The sequence below is a fragment of the Gossypium arboreum genome, chromosome 3 (assembly GCF_025698485.1).
Source record: "Gossypium arboreum isolate Shixiya-1 chromosome 3, ASM2569848v2, whole genome shotgun sequence".
Lineage (NCBI taxonomy): Eukaryota > Viridiplantae > Streptophyta > Magnoliopsida > Malvales > Malvaceae > Gossypium > Gossypium arboreum.
This window is the reverse complement of record NC_069072.1, coordinates 32,031,180-32,053,768: the sequence shown is the minus strand read 5'-3', so window position 1 is coordinate 32,053,768 and position 22,589 is coordinate 32,031,180.

The following is a 22,589-nucleotide window of genomic DNA, read 5'->3' as shown; positions in this document are numbered from 1 at the left end:
ATGACATTTTCCCCCACCCATTCTCGCAACACCCTTATTGTGTCTTCAAAATGACGCTGGTTTGATTTGCCTTGAAACTTTCTCGATGCCTTGGCCATTTTTCCTAACTAGTCTTTTTATTGGGTAGTTTTGCCACTTAGAACACTTTCTTTAGCTTCCGTCGTCACCTAACTCAAATTGTTTAGCTCCTTGGTACATCTCATTTACAAGAGTCCATCGCTCTTACTTGCCCACATTGTGACTTGCTTCAATTAGGATCATCTTGACCTTCACAAAAGGCTTCAACACACCCACATTGAATACTGGGTTAACTGTCGCAAAATTTTCTTATGATGTGCAAGTGTGTACACAGTTGCTAGCAAGTAATATAGTAGTGATACTAGAGTTATCGTCTCCACAGGGACTGATTTTAAAACATAGATTGCAAAATTAACGAAAACTTGGAAAATAAATAGAAATTTGAGTGAATGCAAGGACTTATACGAAGAAATTTGAAAACAATGACACAAATTAATAGCAATGAGATGAAGAGCTAGAATAATTATTTCTCCCTAATATGGAACTATTAGTAGCAATGTTGTAGCAATGCTGGGGCAATACAACGATTTATTAATCCGAAATTAACAAGTTATAGTCTTTTCTCGAAGTCATTACTTTTGATCTCTAATTAATTTAACATATATCTATGCCAAGTTAATATCAAGATTACAATTGCAAGCACTGTTCCTATAAAGATTATGCACGACAACAATATATGTCTATACCGTTACAAATTTAACATCAAAGAAATTAAACATGCACCATTCAAATTTTATGTCCATTAATCACAACCCATTCAAATTTAGCAATTAACTCAATTACCCACTAATGTTGATCAAGCAATAGCAAGCATTAAACATGAAAATCACTTGAATGAATAAACATAAAATTGTATCAAACATCCTTAGCAAAGTACCAATAATCCCATATTAGGGTTCCATAATCATTCCAACTAATAACTTTTAGCTCATAATCATCATCAAATTAAAAACACTGAAACAAATTTTAGCCAAGGTTTCAAACAATAGAAAAAAAATAAAATAACAGGTAAAGAGAAAAGCAAAGAGATGTGAGTTGAATGTCGGTGGTTTTTCGCAAGTCGTTCATATCTCATTCTTCTTCCTCTTCTTTACTTCTTTTCCAGCACCCTGGATTTGAAAGTTTCTATTCTGTTTGTTCAACCCTGACGTCTGCCTCTTTTTTTTGAAAATACGATAATTATATCCCCCATGTAACAGTCCGGTTTAGACCCTAGTCGAAATAGTGGTTTCGAAACCAAAAATCTGAGTCAAAAAATATTTTAATATTATTTTATGTTCTTATAATATGTGAATTGACATGTGTGAAAGTTTCGTATGAAAATTTAATTGTTTGTGTGCTCAATTTGATAAAAGGACCTAATCGCGTAAAATATAAAAGTGGCCTTCTAATTGTTAAAGTGCCTATTTGATATGACTTTGTAAATAAAAGGTCCTTATGTTGATATTTGACCATTTTAAGCTTGAGTGGACATTAATGACCTTGTATGTTAATGGTTTAAATGTTAATTAACTAAGGGTAAAATGGTAAATGGATTAATTATGTTTAATTAATAAAAAATGCATGAAATTTAGTTCATTCATTCTTATTATTGCCGAAAATAAAATATAAAAGAATGAAAAAGGATTCTTAGGGTTCGGCCATTGATTCCTTTGATTGAGGTATGAGTTTTGTTCCGTTTTTGATAATTTCTACGTTTTTGCGATTGTTGTTTTGAATAGTATCAAGCCCATGTCTTAGTTTCTGATTTTGGTGATGATTTTGAAATATGCCATTGATGAAATTGTGAGATTTATGGATTTAGGTGATAGAAATTGAAAGATATGTGTTGGGTTAGCATATTTTGTCTTTGAAATTTTGATGAATTTGAGTAAAATGGGCCAAATTTTGAAATTTGTAATTTGAGGGACTAAAATGTAAAATAAATGAAATATGTGGGCTTGTATGAGCTATAGGAATATTCTGCTAAGCATATGTCTGAAGAAATTTTGTATATTTTGTGATTTTATGAATTAGGGACTAAATTGTTAAAATGTGAAATGTGAGGGATAATTTGTAAAATGCCATAAATATGTGTTTTTGGATTGATTTGAATGAATATGAGTTTGAATAAGTTAAATATGAATTTATATAGATCAAGAACTAAAGAAAACAGAATCAGATCGGGGAAAGTCGAAAGTCGTCGAGTAGTTGATTCCGTCTATCCGAATCCATGCGAGGTAAGTCTATATACAAATAAATGCATTTTGAATTGAATTACTATAAAATATATGCTATTTTATTATGATGAATGAATATATGAGTTGAGAAAAATGAGACATCCGAGGAAGTATCGGCAAAGTTTCGACGTCTGAAAAGCCCTGTACGAACCTTAGGAATAGTTAGGATACATATGTCATGACATAGGATCCGATATGTGTTATCGTGTAAGACCACGTTTGGGACGTTGGCATCGACTTATGATTTTTGTGTAAGACCACTTCTGGGACGTTGGCATCGTATTTGATTTCGTGTAAGACTCTATCTGGGACAGTGGCATCGATATTTGATTACATGTAAGACCACGTCTGGACGTTGGCATTGTATGAGCTTTCCGAGATATCCGCGTATCTTTATGATTCCGAACGACTTAACGGGCATTCCGAGAAAATAAATGACTATGTAAATTTGTATCTGACTCAGGTACGTTTGAATGGTATACCACGTTTGAGAATGAAAGGTAAGTATATGTACCTTGGTGAATATATGATATAAGTCTGATTTGCTATGAGAATGAGTTATGATATGTATATGTGAATTATGTTCAAATGAATTATAAGAGATATATGGTTAAGTGAATGTATTCTGCCTTAAATTATATGAATTAATTAATGTTATTTGTTAAGTTTATTTGTATATGGCTTACTAAGCTTTTGAAAGCTTACTTTGTGTGTGTTTGCTTTGTTTTATAGATATCATAGCTATCGGGAGTTCGAGGATCGTCACCACATTATCGAACTCTATTTTGGTACCTTTTGAAAATGTATATATTGTAGTATGGCATGTATAGGCTAGAGGATTTTGGTTATGTTTTGTGATGTATATATCTAGCCATGTGATTTGGCTTGATTATGGTTGTGTATATGAATGAGTTCTTGGTATGAAATATGTGATGCAATATGATCAGTATAATGTGTTTTGAATGGCTATAAATATTGGTCGTTTTGGTATTTATTGGCATATGTTTATTTGAGAAAGTGGTAAGTTTTGGTCATAAGATTGAATGATGTAAATTTGAAGTATTGAAACATATGCTTTGGTATGATTTTAGTTTAGATTTGGTGTATGATTTGGTTGTGAAATGGTTGAGAATTTGGTATAAAATGTTGTGGTTTTGATCCTTGTAGGGAGGACCATTAATGGGTGGAAAATTGACCTTGCAAATGACCTATTTTTACCCAAATGGGCAGAGACACGAGCGTTTGTCTCAGTCGTGTTACTCGAGTGCCATTTCGAAATGAGCCTGAGCAGACCACACGGTCGCACACACGGGCGTGTGTTAAGCCGTGTGGTCAAGTAGGTTTCAAGCACAGGCTAGACACACGGGCGTGTGACTGGCCTTATGATCCAAGTCAGTAGCCTCCCTAATTTTTACACGGCCTGGCATACGGGCGTGTCTTGTGGCCATGTAGACAAGTCAGTATGTATGCCCTGTTTTGACACGGCCTAGACACATGGGCGTGTCTAAAGCCGTGTGAGGCAAATGATTTGTTCACACGGGCGTGTGACCTCTCTAACTTTGAAAATTTATTTATGTTTTGAAAAATTTTGTATGTGTTTGGTTTGGTCCCAACCCCTTTCTAATGCATGTTTAAGGTCTCGATGACCTATATAAGGGACTCTATTATGATGTATGATTATGATTATGGATGATGTTTATGAATTGTTCGTAAATATTCTGATTCGTCTGGTAATGCCTTTAACCCTAATCTAGTGACAGATACGGGTTAGGGGTGTTACATTTGGTTGGTATCAGAGCTACGGTTTAGTCGATTCTAGGACTAACGTAGTGTATGTGAGTCTAGCTATACATGCCATATTTATGAAATGCGACAGTGTGATGAATCCTGACAATGAAAATATATTTTTATATAGCAAATGGATCCCGAACAAGCCATAGCTGACAATGTCGAGAGTAATGTGCCTGCTCCAGCGCAAGGGGCAGTGCCATCCGACTCTAGATCGGCTACGAGTGGCCATGATGGAGAGGCTAGACAAGTCTTCTATCAAATGATGAATGATTGGTTCAGTCAGTACATTAGAACTAATCCGGCTGTTCAATAACCCCCAACCCTGACTAATCCTCTGCAAGTTTCTGCTATGTCACAAGCTAATCCAAATCAGTTGATTAAGCCTCCGGTTAATAAGAGTAGAAAATATGGAGCTAAAGAATTCAGTGCTACAACAAATGATGATGCTGAAAGAGCCGATTTTTGGTTAGAGAATACAGTACGAGTGTTTGATGAATTGTCTTTGACTCCGGATGAATGCATAAAATATGTCGTTTCACTTTTAAGAGAGCAAGTCACCTGGGATTTCTTTCAAGCTGAATTCTGAAAGAAATACATCAGTCAGAGATTTATGGACCAGAAACGTAAAGAGTTTTTTTAGCTTAAACAAGGCCGTATGTCTCTTACAGAATACAAGCGAGAATTTGTAAGACTGAGTCAATATGCTCGAGAATTTGTATCTACTGAGGAAATAATGTGTAAGAGATTTGAGGATGGCTTGAACGAGGATATCCGTTTGTTAGTCGGGATTCTTAAGATCAAAGAATTCGTTGTGCTTGTTGAACGAGCATGTAAAACTAAAGAGCTCGGGAAAGAGAAAAGAAAAGCTGATCCAGAAGCTAGAGGAGTGTGAAAGAGATTATCAAGCAATCCATTTCAATCTGCATCAAAGAAGTTTCGAGATGATTATAGCCGTTCAAAGGCTAATATGGGATATTCTAGTAGAGATCGTGTTAGATAACATTCGAGCTTCAGAACTCCAGCTACATCTATTGCCAGTGTTGGAAATGTTAGATCTGATCGACCCGAGTGTAAACACTGTGGTTAAAAGACATCCCAACAATTGTAGATTATATGATCGAGCTTGCTTCAAATGTCAATCTTTAGACCATTTTATCCGTGATTGCCCCGAGTCTGTCGAGCAAGAAATTGTGCAAAATTCGAGGCCAAGTGGCAATGCATCTCGTGTTAGACCTCCCAGAAATATGGGTAATGTGAGTGGTAGTCAGAGGGGAACAAAAGACATTGTTATTAGATCCAAGGCTAGTGCACTTGCCAGAGCTTACGCCATACGATCTCGTGAAGAAGCTTCGTCTTCAGATGTTATAACTGGTACTTTCACACTTTATGATACTTCTGTGATTGCTTTGATAGATCCTGGATCAACGCATTCTTATGTATGCATGAATTTAGTGAATAGTAAGACTTCACTTGTAGAGTCTACTAAATTCGTAATTAAAGTATCGAACCCCCTAGGTAGATGTGTTTTGGTTGATAAAGTCTGTAAGAATTGTTCGTTAATGTTTCGAGACATTTGTTTTTTGGCTGATATAATGTTATTGCCCTTTGATGAGTTTGATATAATTCTGGGTATGGATTGGTTAACTTTGCATGATGCTGTTGTGAATTGCAAACAGAAAACTATTGACTTGAGATACAAGGATGATGAAATAGTTTGAATTGAATCCAGTGATTTAAATGGGTTACCGGATGTGTTTTCGTTAATGAAAGCTCTGAGTATTGTGAGAAAAGGTTGTGAAGCCTATTTTGCCTATGTGATTGATTCGAAAATGTCAGAAAAGAAAGTTGAATTAGTGCCTGTTGTCTGTGAATTTCCTGATGTGTTTCCTAAGGAACTGCTGGGATTACCCCCAATACGAGAAGTTGAATTTGGCATTGAGCTAATACCGAGAACTACTCCGATTTCGATAGCTCTGTATAGAATGGATCCAACTGAATTAAAAGAATTAAAGTCTCAGTTGCAAGTATTGACCAATAGAGGGTTTGCTAGACCGAGTTTCTCACCTTTGGCTACACCAGTTCTGTTTGTGAAAAAGAAAGATGATGCGATGAGAATGTGCATTGATTATCGTCAATTGAATACAGTGACTATTAAGAATAAATACCCTCTGCCTTGAATTGATGATTTGTTTGATCAATTGAAAGAAGCTACCTTGTTTTTGAAGTTAGATTTGAGATCAGGCTATTATCAGTTGCGAGTGAAAGACTCAGACGTTCTGAAAACTGCTTTTAGAACGAGGTACGGTCACTATGAGTTCTTAGTTATGCCTTTCGAATCAACTAGTGCACCTGCTATCTTTATGGATTTGATGAACATAATTTTGAGACCTTATTTAAATCAATTTGTTGTTGTATTCATTGATGACATATTGATTTATTCACGTGATGAATCTGAGCATGCCGAGCATCTGAGAATAGTGTTATAGACCTTGCGAGATAAGCAATTGTATGCGAATTTTAGCAAATGTGAATTCTGGTTATGAGAGGTCAATTTTCTGGGCTATATAGTGTCAGCATCAGGTATCCACGTTGATTGAAGCAAAGTTTTGGCTATTCTGGATTGGAAGCCTCTGAGAAATGTTTATGAAGTTTGTAGTTTTCTTGGACTTGCTGGTTATTGTAGACTATTCATAAAAGGCTTTTCTATGATTGCAACTCCATTAAAGAAACTGCTTCAGAAAGATGTGAAGTTTGAATGGTCTGAAAAATGTCAAAAAGGCTTTGATCAATTGAAAGCCTTATTGACTGAAGCTCTAGTGTTAGTACAACCCAAATCGGGTAAAGAATTTGTGATCTATAGTGATGCTTCGTTAAACGGTCTAGGATGTGTTTTGATGCAGGAAGGCAAAGTCATTGCTTATGCTTTGAGACAATTAAAGCTGCACGAAAAGAACTATCCGACGCACGATCTGGAATTAGTTGTGATTGTGTTTACATTAAAAATTTAGCGTCACTATTTGTTTAGTGAGAAATGTCATGTATATTCTAATCATAAGAGTTTGAAATATCTGATGACTCAGAAAGATCTGAATCTACGAAAAAGAAGGTGGTTAGAATTGCTAAAACACTCTGAGCTTGTTATTGATTATCATCCAGGAAAAGAAAATGTTGTTGCTGATGCTTTGACACTGTTTATTCTGAGTGCGATGAATGCTCATTTGGTTGTGTCTGATGATGGTTTGGTTTTAGCCGAATTAAAAGCAAGACCATTATTCATTCAACAGATTATCGAAGCACAAAATATTGATAATTATATTTTAGCAAAATTGTTTGAGATTCCAAGATCGAATTCAGAATTCTGATTCAGAATTCAGAGTTGATAAAGATAATTGTCTGAGATTCCAAGATCGAATTTTTGTTTCGAGAAATCCAGAATTGATTCAGATGATTTTGAATAAAGCTCACAACAATCATTTATCTATACATCCGGGTAGTATGAAAATGTATAATGATTTGAAACAGCTTTATTGGTGGTCTGGTATGAAGCGTGATATCTCTAAATTTGTTGCGAAATGCTTAATCTGTCAGCAAGTTAAAGCTGAACATCAAGTGCATTCTAGTTTTTACAACCAATTATGATTCCGGAATGGAAATGGGATAGAGTGACAATGAACTTTGTTTCGAGTTTGCCCCTATCTCCGAGAAAGAAAGATGCAATCTGGGTTGTAGTTGATCGATTAACCAAATTAGCCCATTTTATTCCGGTACGATCTGATTACTCACTTGATAAGTTAGCTAAATTATACATTTCCGATATTGTGAGATTGCATGGTGTGCCATTATCTATTGTGTCAGACAGAGATCCGAGATTCACATCGCGATTTTGGAAGAAATTGCAAGATGCTTTGGGTATGAAATTGCATTTCAGTATTGCTTTTCACCCGCAAACGAATGGTCAATCCGAGCGAATTTTTTAGATTCTCGAGGATATGTTAAGATGTTGCATTCTTGAGTTTGAAGGTACGTAGGAACAATATTTGCCATTAATTGAATTCACGTATAATAATAGTTTTCAATAAAGTATTAAAATGGCACCGTACGAAGCCTTATATGGTCATAAATGCCGTACACCTTTATATTGGATTGAACTTAACGAGAATAAGATTCACGGGGTGGGTTTGATAAAAGAGACTGAGCAGAAAGTAAAAGTGATCCGAGATAGTTTGAAAGTAGCTTTTGATCGTCAGAATTCATATTCAGATTTGAAACGAAAAGACATTAAATTAGAGATCGGAGACAGTGTTTTTGAAAGGCTTACAGTGGAAGAAAGTACTTCAATTTGGCAGAAAAGGCAAAGTGAGTCCGAGGTTTATTGGGCCGTATAAAATTATCGAGCGTATCAGATTGGTTGCATATAGATTATTGTTACCACCTGAGCTAGAAAAGATACACAATGTATTTCATGTATCAATGCTTCGACATTATAGATCTGATCCTTCGCATGTAATTCCTCCGTCTGAGATTGAGATTCAATTTGATATGACCTACGACGAAGAACCGATTCGTATATTAGCTCACGAGGTTAAAGAATTGCGAAATAAGAAAATTTTGTTAGTAAAAGTATTGTGGCATCGACACGGTGTTGAAGAGGCTATGTAGGAGCCTAAAGATGCTATGAGACAACAATATTTGAATCTGTTCAACAGTAAGATTTTAGGGGACGAAAATAACTAATGGGGAGAATTGTAGCAGTCCGGTTTAGACCCTAGTCAGAATAGTGGTTTCAGGACCACAAATCTGAGTCAAAAAAGTATTTTACTATTGTTTTCTGTGCTTATAATATGTGAATTGACATGTGTGAAAGTTTCGTATGAAAATTTAATCATTTGAGTGCTCAATTTGATAAAAGGACCTAATCGCATAAAATGTAAAAGTAGCCTTCTAATTGTTAAAGTGCCTATTTGATATGTCTTTGTAAATGAAAGGTCCTTATGTTGATATTTGACCATTGTAAGCTTGAGTGGACATTAATGACCTTATATGTTAATGGTTTAAATGTTAATTAACTAAGGGTAAAATGGTAAATGGATTAGTTATGTTTAATTAATAAAACAAATGCATGAAATTTAGTTCATTCATGCTTATTATTGTCGAAAATCAAATAGAAAAGAAAGAAAAAGGATTCCTAGGGTTCAACCATTGATTCCTTTGATTGAGGTATGAGTTTTGTTCCATTTTTGATAATTTTTACGTTTTTGCGATCGTTGCTTTGAATACTATCAAGCCCATGTCTTAATTTATGATTTTGGTGATGATTCTAAAATATGCCATTGATGGAATTGTGAGATTTATGGAGTTAGATGATAGAAATTGAAAGATGTGTTGGGTTAGCATATTTTGTCTTTGAAATTTTGATGAATTTGAGTAAAATGGGCTAAATTATGAAATTTGTTATTTGAGGGACTAAAATGTGAAATAAATGAAATATGTGGGCTTGTATGAGCTATAGGAATATTCGGCCAAGCATATGTCTAAAGAAATTTTGTATATTTTGTGATATTATGAATTAGGGACTAAATTGTTAAAATGTGAAATGTGAGGGATAATTTGTAAAATGCCCTAAATATGTGTTTTTGGATTGATTTGAATGAATATGAGTTTGAATAAGTTAAATATGAATTTATATAGATCAAGAACTAAAGAAAATGAAATTAGATCGGGGAAAGTCGAAAGTTATCGAGTAGTCGATTCCGTCTATCCGAATCCGTACGAGGTAAATCTATATACAAATAAATGTATGTTGAATTGAATTACTATAGAATATATGCTATTGTACTATGATGAATGAATCCAAGAGTTGAGAAAAATGAGACATCCGATGAAGTATCGACAAAGTTCTGACGTCCGAAAAGCCCTGTACGAACCTTAGGAGTAGTTAGGATACATATGTCATGACATAGGATCCAATATGTGTTATCATGTAAACCACGTCTGGGATGTTGGCATCGACTTATGATTTACGTGTAAGACCACGTCTAGGATGTTGGCATCGTATTTGATTTCGTGTAAGACCCTTTCTGGGACAGTGGCATCGATATTTGATTGCATGTAAGACCACTTCTGGGATGTTGGCATTGTACGAGCTTTCTGAGATATCCGTGTATCTTTATGATTCTGAACAGTTCAACGGGCATTCTGAGAAAATAAATGACTATGTGAATTTGTATCCGACTCAGGTACGTTTGAATGGTATACCACGTTTGAGAATGAAAGGTAAGTATATATACCTTAGTGAATATATGATATAAGTATGATTTGCTATGAGAACGAGTTATGATATGTATATGTGAATTATGTTCAAATGAAATATAAGAGATATATGGCTAAGTGAATGTATTATGCCTTAAATTATATGAATGAATTGATGTTATTTGTTAAGTTTATTTGTATATGGCTTACTAAGCTTTTGAAAGCTTACTTTGTATGTGTTTGCATTTTTTTATAGATATCGTAGCTATCGGGAGTTCAAGGATCGTCAAGGATTGTCACCACACTATCGAACTCTATTTTGGTACCTTTTGAAAATGTATATATTGTAGTATGGCATGTATAGGCTAGAGGATTTTGGTTATGTTTTGTGATGTATATATCTATCCATGTGATTTGGCTTGATTATGGTTGTGTATATGAATGAGTTCTTGGTGTGAAATATGTGATGCAATATGATCAATATGATGTGTTTTGAATGGCTATAGAAATTGGTCATTTTGGTAAGTATTGGTATATGTTTATTTGAGAAAGTGGTGTTTATTTGAGAATGAGATTGAATAATGTAAATTTGAAGTATTGAAACATATGCTTTGGTATGATTTTGGTTAAGATTTGGTGTATGATTTGGTTGTGAAATGGTTGAGAATTTGGTATAAAATTTTGTGGTTTTGATGCTTGTAGGGAGGACCCTTAATAGGTGGCAAATTGGCCTTGTAAATGACCTATTTTTGCCCACATGGGCAGAGTCACGGGCGTGTGTCTCAGCCGTATTGCTTGAGGGCCATTTCGAAATGATCCAGAGCAGACCACACGGTCGCACACATGGGCGTGTGCTAGGCCATGTTGTCAAGTCAGTTTCGAGCACGGGCTAGACACACCGGCGTGTGACTGGCCGTGTAACCCAAGTCAGTAGCCTTTCTAATTTTCACACGGCCTGGCATACGGGCGTGTCTTGTGGACGTGTGGACAAGTCAATATGTATGCCCTGTTTTGACATGGCCTAGACACATGGGTGTGTCTAAAGCCGTGTGAGGCACACGACCTGTTCACAGGGGCATGTGACGTCTGTAACTTTGAAAATTTATTTAAGTTTCGAAAAATTTTGTATGTGTTCGATTTGGTCCCGACCCATTTCTAATGTATGTTTAAAGTCTTGATGACCTATATAAGGGACTATATTGTGATGTATGACTATGATTGTGGATGATGTTTATGAATTGTTCGTAAAATATTTTGATTTTTTTGGTAACGCCTTTAACCCTATTCCGGCGACGGATTTGGGTTAGGGGTGTTACACCACAAATAAGATAGACTAGGTCAACTCCCTTTCCTATTCTATTTTTTTCCTATTGGAAGTGTTTGGGCCTTTACATTTCTTGCCTAGCCTATTCTTTCTGGTTCTTGATTATTATTAGCACTTGATTAAGAGATGGGTTAAGCCCAAAAGCTTATGTGATTCTCAGGGTGAAGTCTCCAATATGTTCATATTAGGCTCTATGCTACCACATTATTGTAGTATTGAGGTTTCAGTTGTGAAATTCAACATATTCTTTTCTCCACATTTCCAATGTTCCACTAGCCACCTTCAAGAATAAAAAGTTACATTTTTAGTATCTAAATTGGCAGGAATACATTATTAAAATAAAAGCTTCAAAAATTAACTACTTAACATAAACATAATTAAAATCACTACTAAAACACTCTTAAGCACTCTTAACTTGAATGAAATATAAGCTTAAAAGTAATAAAATAACTCTATATCCTAGAGTTATCATTAACTTTGAGTATTCCTGACCACTCTGGTTTGTAAGTCCTTTGACTTACCCATTTTAAAACTTTGAATGGGCCCTTATGTCTTTGCCAAGCCAACAAATAAGTCATAATGAACAACACTAAATAAGTGTTTGAGATTTACCTCGCTGTTGCATTTACTCACTTCAACTTCTTAGTTTGCATTACTACTTTTTTCCCCAAAATATGATTCACAACCTACCTCTCTCATAGGTGGTAGCTTCACTAATGACTCAATAGGCTTCATATAAATTTTCCCAGCCTTTAGGATTTCCAAAAGGGTCCCTTTAACATACCGATCTACTGAGTCAATGTTTTTTTCACCCTGAACATCATTGGTTAGTTCATTTGCTAATAGTACCTTAGTTTTTCCCTTCTCATCACGACTTAGTGGCACCACGCATGGTCGTAGACAAGTATCCAAGAAATAAATACAATCGGCAAAATGAACCAAAAGAGCATTAATTTGATCAATGAAATTCAAGCTAAGAACAAAACTGTAATCATCTAAATGAATTTCCTCGAAGTCTTCATTACCGTTGCACTCGTTGATTTGTAGTTCAACTCCTTATGCTACTCCCACAATCGGGACATCCCTCTTTGGAATTAATCGTCTTTGTAAGACTCTTAAACCAAAAATAGTCAACCAAACCATATCGTAATGTGAACAATCAAATCTCAAGCAAGTTTAAGTAACAATCGCTTGTTATAAGTAAGTAACGTTAAAATTGTCAGACATAAATTAAATATATTAGCATAACGTAAATTTATATAATTTGAGTGTTAAAAATGTTTTAAAAGAACTGGGATTAAGTCCAGATTAAAATGAAAGAATTACAAAATTTTAAAGAAAAACTGCAAAAAGGGGTCACACGGTCGTGTGACCAAGCCGTGTGTCCAGGTTTAGCCCGTGTTGAACCTCACACGGCTGTGTAACAAATTCACACGCCCATGTGAACTGAATTGCACGCCTGTGTCAACAAATCGTGTAACTCACTGACTTATACCACACAGCCGTGTCTCGGTTCATGTGTGCATTCGATTTTGGGTCACACGGCCGTGTCGCGAGCCATGTATGCAACCATGTAACATATTGACTTGGAACACACACCCATGTGAGCAAATAGTATGCTACGCACGGCCGTGTGGCAGCTTGTATGCCAAACCATATGCCCTTAAATGTACCTTGAAAACCAAGTTTACCACTTTTAAATTACTTGAGACACAAGCAATATTTTAACCAACCATTTAGCTTACAAAAAACACCTACTAACAACATCAAAACAAAATAAAACATTAATCTTAAGTACCTAACCAATGTCCCTCATTGACACCATAAATAAAGAATAATTCATGAACCACTCAACAAGTAGAAAACATATTTACCATTTCCATATTCATACTACTTTCAAAATGGCCACATCCAATGTTTACAAGTACATCAGCTAAGCCATTTAACGATTCCACATGACCATTTATACCATTAGTTCAACTAGACAAAAATAAACTTTGTTAACATAATACCAAAACACCCTACATGCCACTCTTAACCTACTTCCAAAATTAACAAAAGATATCTACCAAAAGTGTGGATGATAGTGTGGACTCCCGAATTGATCCAACCGATGCCAAGGGTCCAAGAGACCTACATTCATGAAAAACCAATCATATAAGTTTGATATAACTTAGTAAGTTTGATGAGCAACTTAATGATCATAACTCAATTAAAATTTTATAATGTAATTTTAAGAGTCAACTAAATAGTCCCATTAAACAATGGCACGAAGCATGCTAGGCACATAGCCCGATAACACTGGCGTGAAGGGTTGCTAGGCACATAGCTTGACAACACCGACACAAAGGCTTGTTAGGCATATAGCCTGATAACACCAGCATGAAGGCCTACTAGGCATATAGCCCGATAATACCTTATATACAACCATACATTTCTAAAAAATATATATATACTCAATAAGTTAACATATATTAACCAATATAGAATTTAAAGATCAATCCATTTACAAAGAACTTATAGAACATACAAATTAAGTAAAACGAACTTACCTGGACTGAATTGTAATAGTTGTAGAAGTTTAAGGACTATTCTAAAGTTTTCCTTTTTCCACGTAAGTCAACAAGGTCTTGATCTAAAATGTAAAATTTTCCCTTTACTAGCTTATAGTCATACACCAGTTAATTCTACATTTTGTATCCTTTTATTTTTCAAAATTACACAATTGCCCCTAACATTTATAACTTTTGCAATTTAGTCCCTTAACTAGAAAGTCATCAAATTGAGCCTTTTCAAAAATAAACTTATAGCTGAATATTCAAGGCCTTTGAACAGTCCCAAACACAATTCATTTTCACTATTAAACCATGCAATTTTAACATTTTAATAATTTAATCCTTATATTAAAAACTAACTAAAATCACTTTACAAAACAACAAAAAATCACAATCAAAGCTTCAAACACATATTTATCATAAAAAAAAAATCAAGATTCATCAATGACAACTTCTAAAATTTTTAACAGATTCAAAAATAGAGGTACAAGTTAGCTAGACCTAGTTGCAACGATTTCAAAAACCTAAAAATTACGAGAAAACGGCCAATTTCCATGCCTTGCAAAGCTAATGAGTTGACCGAAGCTTCTTAGGTTTTCAATTGTGATTTCGATAAGTGATAAAGAAAGATGAAGAAGATGTCTATTTCTTTCAATTTGTTTTGTTTAATTTTGATTTATTTACAAAATTGCCATCGAATATGCTTTAATTAATTAATTTTGTTCCTTTTGCCATCCACTAACTTTTAACAAGGTTTAATTTCTTCATTGGCCCTCCCACATTTATTAGTTAAGCTATTAAGTGATCTAAATGTAATAATTACTAAGTTTTTCACCTTTCACAATTTAGTCTTTTTTCTTTAATTAGCTATCTAAACGTTAAAATTCTTAACTAAATTTTAATATGACTTTAATGACTCCATAAATACTCTATAAATAATATTTACGGGCCGACACAACTAAAATTTGTGGTCCCAAAACCATTGTTCTGTCACGATGAAAAAATGGGTTGTTACAACTCTCCCCCTTAGAAAATTTCATCCACGAAATTGTTACCTAAAAATAAACTCGGATGCTATAATTTCATCGATTCCTCTATTTCCCATGCAACTTCTTCAGTACCATGCCGATGCCATAGAATTTTTACTAACGAAACTCACTTGTTTTGTAATTCTTTTACTTCCCAGGCTAAAATCTTTACTGGTTCTTCTGAATATGTCAAGTATGAATGCAATTCAATCTCACTGTGAGCAATTACATGTAAAGGATTGGATCTGTACCTTCTCAACAAAGAAACCTGGAACATATTATAAATCTTTTCAAGTTCAGGAGGCAAAGCCAATCTATAAGCTACAGGACTGATTCTTTCAGTAATCTCATACAGCCTGACAAACCTCGGATTCAACTTCCCTTTTCTACCAAAACATAGTATCTTCTTCCACGGAGAAACTTTTAAAAACACTCGATCGCTAATAGTAAACTCAATATCCTTATGCTTCAAATCTATGTAAGATTTCTAACGATTTGACATGACTTTAAAGTTATCTCGAATTGTTCTGACTTTGTCTTCAGTATCTCCAATGAAATCAAACCCTTCCAACTTCCTTTCACTCATCTCTAATCAACATAATGAAATTCTACATTTATGCCCATATAATGCCTCATACGGTGTCATTTTTAATCTCACTTGATAACTGTTATTGTAAGCAAACTCAACTAACGACAAATATTTCTCCCAACTACCCTCAAACTCAATAATGCAACATCGAAGAATGTCTTCTAAAATCTAAATTACTCGTTCAGATTGGCCGTCCATTTGTGGAAATTTAGTACCCAACGCCTTGTGTAACTTACTTCAAAATCTTGAGGTAAACCTCGGATCATGATCTAAAATGATTGATAATGGAACACCATGTAATCTAACAATTTCTTCAACATAGAGTTTGACTAATTTTTCCAACGAATAATCCATTTGTACAGGTATGAAATGTGATTTCGTTAGTCGATCCACAACAACCCAAATTGCATCTTTCTTCCTTGGCATTAACGGCAATCCTATGACAAAATCAATTGTAACTTGGTCCCACTTCCACTCTAGAATCATGATCGATTTTAATAACCTGGATGAGACTTGGTGCTCAGCCTTTACTTGCTGACAAACCAAACATTTTGATACAAAATCAGAAATTTCTCGTTTCATTCCTAGCCACTAATAAAACTGTTTCAAATCACAATACATCTTCGTACTTCCTGGATGAATAGAATACACACTACCATGAGCTTTTTTCAACAATTTTTTTAAGTTAAAAATCATCAGGTGCACACAATCTTTTGCGAAAGTACAAATTACCATAATCACAAATGCTAAATTCAGTATCCTGACCAGTCTCAACCATCTTCTGTTTGGCTGTTAAATTTGGGTCAACAAGATGTAGTTCTTGTATGCTTTGTAAAAACAAAGGCATAACCTTCAACTTGGCTAAGATAGAACCATCGCACTTCATTTTTAATTCTACATTAATCGCTCGAAGGGCGAAAAGAGATTTATGGCTCAAAGCATCGACAGCTACATTTATTTTCCTAGGATGATAATCGATCACAAGCTCGCAATCTTTTAATAATTCTAACCACCTTTGTTGTCTCAGATTCAACTCTTTTTAGGTCATAAAATATTTCAAGCTCTTGTGGTTAGTGTACACATGGCACTTTTCACCATAAAGATAATTATGCCAAAATTTTAAAGCAAACAAAATCGCAACTAACTCCAGATCGCGTGTCAGATAATTATTTCCATGAATTTTTAGTTACCGAGAGGCATACGCGATGACCTTTCCCTCCTGCTTTAGAAAACAAGCCAAACCATTTAGAGAGGTATCACTATAAACAAAATATTCTTTCCTCGATTCAGGTTGTATCAAAACTGGGACTTATGTCAATAAACTCTTCAATCTTTCGAAACTCTGCTGACACTTATCTGACCAAATGAAACAAACATGTTTTTGCAATAGTTTTGTCATAGGTGAAGCTATAATCAAGAAATTCTTTACAAATCTACGATAGTACCTAGCTAATCCTAGAAAGATTTGTAGTTTAGATGCGTTTTGTGGGTTTTTCCAATTCAAAATAGCTAAAATTTTACTCGAATCTACTCTTATCCCATCTCTTGAGATCACATGAACAAAGAATCCGACTTTAGTAAGCCAAAATTCATATTTACTAAATTTGACATATAGTTTCTTTTCACGCAAGGCTTACAATACAATCTTTAGATGTTGAGCATGTTCAACTTCACTTTTAGAATAAATCAGAATGTCATCAATGAAGACAACAACAAATAGATCTAGGTGGGGCTAAAAAACTTAATTCATTAAATCCATAAATGTTGCCGGAGCATTTCTGAACCCAAACGCCATAACTTCGAACTCATAATGTCCATAACGAGTTCTGAACACTATTTTGGTAGATCGACATCTTTCACTCACAACTGATAATATCCTAATCAAAGGTCAATTTTTGAAAATACTGAAGCTTCCTTCAATTGATCGAAAAGGTCATCAATAATAAGTAACATATACTTGTTCTTTATAGTCATCTTGTTCAATTTCCGATAGTAAATGGACAACCTCATCGACCCATCTTTTTTTTTAACAAACAACACATGTGCACCCTAAGGCGATACACTTGGTCTAATAAAACCCCTATCTGTTAGTTTTTGCAACTGTGCTTTAAGTTCTTTAAGTTTAGTTGGAGCCACACGGTACGACCCAATCGAGATTGGAGCAGTACTAGGCACTAGCTCAATAACAATTTCAACCCGATAACTCCTAAGGAAAAATATCTAAAAATTCACAAATTATCGGCATTTGATCCATTTTCTTCTCTGAAACTTTTGAATCCAAAATGTAAGCTAAAAATGCATCACAACCTTTCCGCACTAACTTGTGTGCTTTCATTGTCAAGATTACATTTGAAACACAATCTGATTGATCAGATTCAATAGAAATTACTTTACCATTCGGACCTTTCAACTCAACTCTTTTCTGTTGACAACTAACCATAGCATCATGCATATTTAACCAACCTATACCAAGAATGACATCAAACTCTTTGAAAGGTAACAACATTAAATCGATAAGAAAGTTGTAGCCCTAAATTTTCAATGGACACTACTTGCAAACCAAATCAACTATAACACTATATCCTAAAGGGTTTGTGACTTTAACAGCACAATCAGTTGACTCTACAGGTAAATTTTTTTCTGTCACTAACGTAGTGCATATATATGAATGCGTTGACCACGGGTCAATTAATGCATACACAATAACATTAAAGATAAAAAAAGTACCAGCAATAATTTATCCACTTTCCTAACGACCTTGTCCCTTTAAACTTCTCCGATTTGGGGACATTAATCTCTCAATTCAATGTTGAATTCAACACCCCTTTACCCATAACAACTCAGCAAATAGTAATCTCCGACAAGCTCCTCAATTCTTGTGCTCAAAGCCCTTATTGTGGACTTAGTTTCCTCCTTTAAAGCCATCATTATGTCTTTGAGAGCATCATCCCTTATTGCAAGCTTATTCGTAATGAAGTTGAGCACCCTTTGCATTTGTTCCACGTGGAACCGAGAGAATCCAATACAATTTCCCTGAGTTGCTCTTCCATCGAGTCCAACTCTACAGTGCATCTCTGTGACACCCTAAATCTAACAAGGACGGATCAGCCCAAATTCGAAGCGTTACATTAGCCACTTAAGTGACTTTCCAGCTAACGACCACTTAAGACACACCCCAACCTTGTAACACATCAATCTTATCTAATTATTAGTTATTTATTAATGCGCAAGAAAATTATGAGCCAATTTTAAACTTTTCCTCGGTAATTTAACCTAAGGTTATTTTCTTCATTTACCACCTATTGTAAAACTAACCTGATTTTAGATCTAAGTTTTTACCGACCTTCTTCTAGATAAAATTATGCAAGCCTAAAAATTTTAGCTTAATTAGAGTATGTTTACTATGTCTAATTCAAGTTTTATTATTAGGGACTAAATTGTAACAAAAAAACTATCAAGACCTATTCCAAATTATAAATTAAGTGCGTTTCTATCAAGTTTTACCCATTATGAGACTAATCATAAAATTTTACGAAGTTTCCTCATCATCTAAGGCTTTAACTAGACTAATCAATTTTCAGGACTAAATTGTAACTTAAACAAATTATAATACCAATTTAAAAAGATAAAAATTCAAACCCCCAAAACCCACACGGCCGTGTCCCCCAGGCTGTGTGTCATAATTGACCGTGTTTGCATGTGAAATACTTGTAGGCTGACCGCACATGCCTGTGTGGAAATTCCACACTCCCGTGTGTGATAGCTCCAGTCACCACACGCCTGTGTCACTTACCCACACGTCCATGTGTACAGGTTGGAAACACGAAAACATACACACTTTTTCATGTCCTTTTTAACTCAAATTCATGTATTTTCAGTAAAACTCTTGTCGAAAAATATATAATAATTATAAAATAATTAAACTGCACTAAAATTATGAACATGTTGAATTTTAATTAATTTTATATCAAATTTTGATTAATTTTAATTATTACAGATTTGCAGAAAGGGCGAAAAACGTCTCGGCAAACATTGCTAGAAGCTCAAAACTGAGAAGCAATTTCGAAGCATCAAGGTGAATTAATTTTTCAGCCTAAGACGGTCCAAATTATGTGTATTAATTCATAATGTAATTAATTTTAATTTTAATCCAATTTAATTTGGGTTAAATAAATTATTATTAATTAATTACGAAAAGGGGTTCAGTTGAGCTGAACCGAGAAAGTCGATCCAATTGAGCACTGGGCAGCTCAAAACCATCCCACATGCTGACCCAATCAGCTTGCTTGGCTGATTATTTGGCTTGCAAAATGGCCCTTCAAAACTCCTTCAAATTTCTTTCAAACCCTTCCACTATTTATGCTTTTCTAGATTTTCCCCTACATTAAAATAGCATGTTGGAAATCTTCAAACATGCCACATGTGTGGCCAGCCATTGCGGGGGAGTCTTTGGCTGCTGAGTTTGGCTATTTTTAGCAGCCTTCTCAACCTATAAATACCCCTTTTTCTGCTCACTTCAAACATATCTCGACCCTTCTCATCTCTTCACTTTTCTCTCATTTTTCTCTCATCATTCCCTTCCATTGTTCTTCATTTTCTTCCCCTATTCCCTTGCCGATTTCACCTCTTGAAAAAGAGTCAATCAACTACCACTTGGAGCAACATTCAATTGTTCGTAGAAGCCTTGGTTTAACAAGAATGAGCAAAGAACGAGGATTGGAGCAAACTAGTCAAACCACAGGAAAAACACCGATTTGATTCTTGTTCCCTATATTTTTAATTTTTGTTGTTATTATGATGAACATGTATATGAATATTTGTGATGTTGATATGTTTAATTTAATTAAGATGGCTTAAATTTAATTCCTATTAGGTTGATTGCATTTTGTCTACTTGAGTTATTAAAATTATGTTTGTGTTGTTATAGGACTCAGTAAGATGTTTGATTAAGTAAAACCATGACTAAGTTATTCTTTCATTACAATTGTAAGGTAATTAATCAATTAATTATTTAAATGGATTGAAATTGTAATTAATTGACACAATACTTAATCAGTGCATGTTTAATCATCTAAGGTAGCTGAGGATTTAATTAGCAACGGTATGTAACGATACATTAGCCTTGCAGAACTTGCAAGATTTCTGTGATTAAACTGTTTCAAGGTAGAAATACATTGTTATCTCACGTATTCTTTTATGTGCTTATGAGATTGAATTAATTATTTGAATTGACATAGATATATGTACAAGAGATTATTTTAATTTCATAAATATGTATGTGCATTAACACATTTGCTTATTAAAATTTGTTTAATTGGTTGAATTGAAGTAGAGATATAGTCAAGGGATAAAAGGATTTTGGTAGCTAAGTTAGCAAATTAGTTACCGTGAATTTATTCGTAACAACATGAACATGAGTTTAATAATTCTAAGTTAAGAAATGTAATTAATCTAACACAATTATGTCATCTTGATTAAAATCATCTTTTGAAATCGTGCATTGGAACTTTTATTTTCTATTTATTTATTTTACTTAGTTAAAAAACTTAGTTTTTAATCACCTCCTCAAATCAAAATATTTTTCTTCACCAAAGTGTTTTAAATTGCATTCATAAATAATTCTTTTCACAGTCATTGGGAATATGATAACTCGACATTTACTTGTCACTTTATTACTTGTTGTGATTGTGTACACTTGCACATTTTCGTTGTTCCAAGCTTTTGGCACCGTTGCTGGGGACAATTTTAAAAGACATTATTTGTGAAATTGTTAATTTTGCATTTTGGTCTTTTTTTTGTTAAATTTTATTTCCATTTTTTTTGTTTGTTTTAGGTGTTTATGAGTATTTGATAAACCATAAATTATACATATTTTTACCCCATGTTTAATGCATTTTATAGTTGATTTCTCATTAAAATTGGTGAATTTGATGCTCCTAATGCTTTAATTTCATGTTTTGTACTCAGGAGAGCACCAAGAGTCAAAAGAAGCCTAAAACGAGCCAAAAAGGGACAAAATAGACCAAATCAAGAAGATGACACGGCCTAAACCTTGCCACATGGGCAGCTCACACGCCCCTGTCTTTCGAGGGTGTTGACCAAGGATTTCACGATCCACACGGCCTGGCCATTGACCCACACAGCCTTGTGCAATTTAACGGATCGAACATGGCCTGGCAATCACGTCACACGAGCGCGTTCCTGCTAAGCCCAAGTTAAGTCCAATTCGGAAAAGGCCACTTTCAAGGGTTTCTAGGCATTCCAAAGCCTATAAATATGCACTAGAGGAGAAGAAAAAGGGAGACGGAGAAGAGGGGTAAGGAATTACCCCAAGGAAGCAGATTGATCCATCTTAGAAGCCGAATTCATCATTAAGACTGAAGATCTCTCCTCAATTCCCCTCCAAGAGTTTTGGGTTTTCTTTATGTTTTGTATTCTTTATTCTTCTAAGATGTTTTCTTATTTAGTTATGAACTAAATCCCCTAAATACCTAAGGGGAATGAAACCTAAGACGAATCTTGTTATTATTTTCTGAATCATATGATAAATATTTAACTTGTTCTTAATTATGTGTTCTTAATTCTTGCTTTAATATCCTAGGATACTGATTCAAGACACGTTTTTATTCAGAGGAGGAATAGACCCTGTCTAAGAGTACATTTGCCATAATTAAGCAGAGTTGATTGCGCTCCTAGAAATAGGGTGACAAGATTTTGCCGGATTAGGGTGAAACCTAATAAGGGGATCCATAGATC